The following is a 3,750-nucleotide window of genomic DNA, read 5'->3' on the forward strand; positions in this document are numbered from 1 at the left end:
GGGATGTTAGTATGTTATTCACAAAACCTGTTGATCATTCATGAACGTTACAAAATACAATTAATATTTGCTCACAACACATATTTCTGCCGAAGACACCATCGGAGATACGTTGAGTTGATTTCAAGGCACTGTTGACTGAACGTTACAAAATTTTAGCACAAATATAAACACATTTTTTTCATAATTAAAATATTTACACACACACAACCACACACATATATATATAATATATATATATATCTATATATATATAATATATATAATATATATATATATATATTGTATATATATTTTCATATATATATGACATATTTCATATATATATATATATATATATATATATATATATATATATATATATATATATTATTGTATATATATTTCATATATATATATACATATTTCATATATATATATATATATATATATATATATATATATATATATATATATATATATATATATATATATATATTATATATATATATATATATATAATATATATATATATTATATATATATATATATATATATATAATATGTGTGTGTGTGTGTGTGTGTGTGTGTGTGTATCATATATATATCAGATATATTTATATAAACTTGCACATATAAATACACATATAGATACATATTAATTATATACATATGAATATACATATATACACATGTTATATATGTAATATATATACATATATACATTGTGTATACATATCTATCTATCTATCTATCTATATATATATATATATATATATATATAATATATATTATAAGCATATATAAAAGATATAGAATATGAATATATATATGGAAATATTTATAAATATATATATGGAAATATTTATAAATATATAGAACTCAATTTCATTAAAAATTCATTATATTGAATACAGCGTACAATCTCTCATATATCATAGTGCACAGGATTGCCGATATTACCCCAGTGTTGTGTAGATTAATGTAGGACTAGGGTTTAAGCTAGAATAATTATTTGCTTATTAATCACAACTTCTCACCCTCTTGAAGTTGCTAGCATGTTCTGGGTAATCCTGGACGATCATGTGATTCGTAAATATCCGTAAGTAATGTCATGAGCGCCCATCACAGATACGCAGAAAAGAGCAGGTTATTTATAGATTTTCCTAGCTCGAGTCGCTTCAGTCAATGTACGGCATTTGGGTATAGGATCCCCCGTTGATGAAGTCTAACATGCATAGCAAGACATGTACCTCGGCAGTTCAGATTGCTGACCCCGAGAAGATTTGCTTGTTAAATAGCTTGTGAATATTTTTTCATGTCACCATTCATTAATGGCATACATTCTGTCGCATATCATTGAATGTTGATTCAATGGGGTAGTTGAAATAATTTTATATATAGCTAGCATTGCTAATTTACTTCAGTTTTGTTATGGTGAACGTTAATTATTTGTGCTTGTGATTCATTTTCTGTGTGAGGTCCCTCTCGCTTTCACTCTCATTCACGCTAGCTGTCACTCCCACACCCACACTCACTTCACTCATCCACGCAGGACAAAAGACACTGAACTTTTTCATTAATAGGGTTGGTTGCTGTCTTAGTGCCGGCTTAAAGACTTATGATGTCTCTTTAGCCCGCAATTTTGTCAGTCATGACGAGTGACTCGTACATGATGTACAAATTACATTCATTTCTTCTCTGTGTGATGACAGTGGTTCAAGTAAATCCTTGCGGCTTGCTGTTGTCATTTCACTTATCTACTCTCATATCTATCAGAGATGGTTGGTAGTTCAGTTCAGGTATCAGCCGCCTGAGATGCCGCCCCCACTGCCCGACGCCGTAGATCTAGATGAAGATTACGAGGACGTGAGGACGAGCATGCTGCCGTGAGGGACCTGACGAGATCTGTGAGGATGTGTCAACGAGAACGCCGCCGAGTTAGGCCTGGACGAGGACTACAAGGAAGTCTAGACGAATCCGAAGTCAAGGAGGACCTTGACATAACCATATATACAAGTATATACATATTTAAATACATATACATAAATTTATATATACATCCAATATATAATATATATATAATATATATATATATATATATATTATATATATATATATATATATATATATATGTATATATATATACACCACACACACACACATATATAGGCATACATATACACATATATAGGCATACATATACACATATATAGGCATCTTCTTTAACGGTAGGTTTATGTCTGTAAATATATGTATGTATGTATATATACATATGTGTATATATATATATATATATTATATATATATATATATATATATATATATATATATATTTATATGTATATATATATATCATATATATATATATATTAATATATATATATATATATATAAATATAATAAAATATATATACATAAATATAAATACATATATATACACATGCATATATTTATACATACACATGTACATCAATATATGCATATATACATGTTATATATCATATACATTAGAATATGTTTGTGTATATATATGCATATAAACGTAACTTCATGAAAATAAGAACATATCTTTTGGATCTAAAACAGAAGCCGGAAGAACACTCCAAAGATGGTAAACCAGAAAAGAATTGAACTTTTTCGTCTGTGTTAATAAAACCGAAACCAAACTTTGATGACTTCAACTGCTCTTTTAACATATCTCTTTCTTTCTTACATTCTTACTCTAAAGTGAGATTTCCAACTTTCTCCTCCAACCTTTCTCATTCTGACAAACATGCTCATGATTTGTACCTTCTGTAATAATATCATCATAATCTGTTGTAAAACTTTCTGTAATTTGAAATGGCTCGTACGTATTATCCTTAGAAACTGGGGAACATGATGAAATTGATTCAAAGACTGCCTTTTCACTTTCCTGCTCATTGACCTTCTTTGTAAAATCTCTCTTCAGTCCTCTTTCATATCTGGCTTGGTTTGATGCTGAAGCACATATTTCTTCACCCCTCAAAATTCTAAAATTCAGCTTATGAAAAAATACACTATCCATTGATAAAATGAATTCCACATGCTTTTACATCACTGTTCAAAGGAGGGTCAAATCTTGCATCTAATAGCTGCTAGCCAAAGTCTTCTTCGTTCAGGGTCTTTTGGTAAACAACAAAACTCAAACTTAAACCTTTTACTTGACAATTTGCACAACCAATAATAATGCAACTATTAACCATTGTAATGATCAACAAGTAAAGAACTAACTTTCTGAATGAAAAACTAGAAATTTACGAGATATGAGAAGATACGAAGATAACAACTGCAATGCTAATGGCAAATGTTGTTCTTTTGGCCACCTGAGCCACCAGTTGGTCATGTAACTTCTGATTGCTACGTGACATTAACTGTCCCTATATGTATATACATACATTACATATATTATATAATATAATAAATATATTATACATAATATAGATAAGGCATATATAGGATATATAATATATAATACATATTATATGAAAATATTAAATATAAAATATAATATATATACACATATTGTATATCACACACACACACACACACAATATATATATATATATATATATATATATATATATATATATAATATATATTATATATAATATATATTATAATATATATATATATATATATATATATATATATATTATACTATATATATATATATATACACACACACACATATATCTTGTATATAATGAGGATGTTTTCCTTTCATATATACAAATATGAAAACATATA

This window comes from Penaeus monodon, chromosome 8 (genome assembly GCF_015228065.2).
Source record: "Penaeus monodon isolate SGIC_2016 chromosome 8, NSTDA_Pmon_1, whole genome shotgun sequence".
NCBI classification, from domain to species: Eukaryota; Metazoa; Arthropoda; class Malacostraca; order Decapoda; family Penaeidae; genus Penaeus; species Penaeus monodon.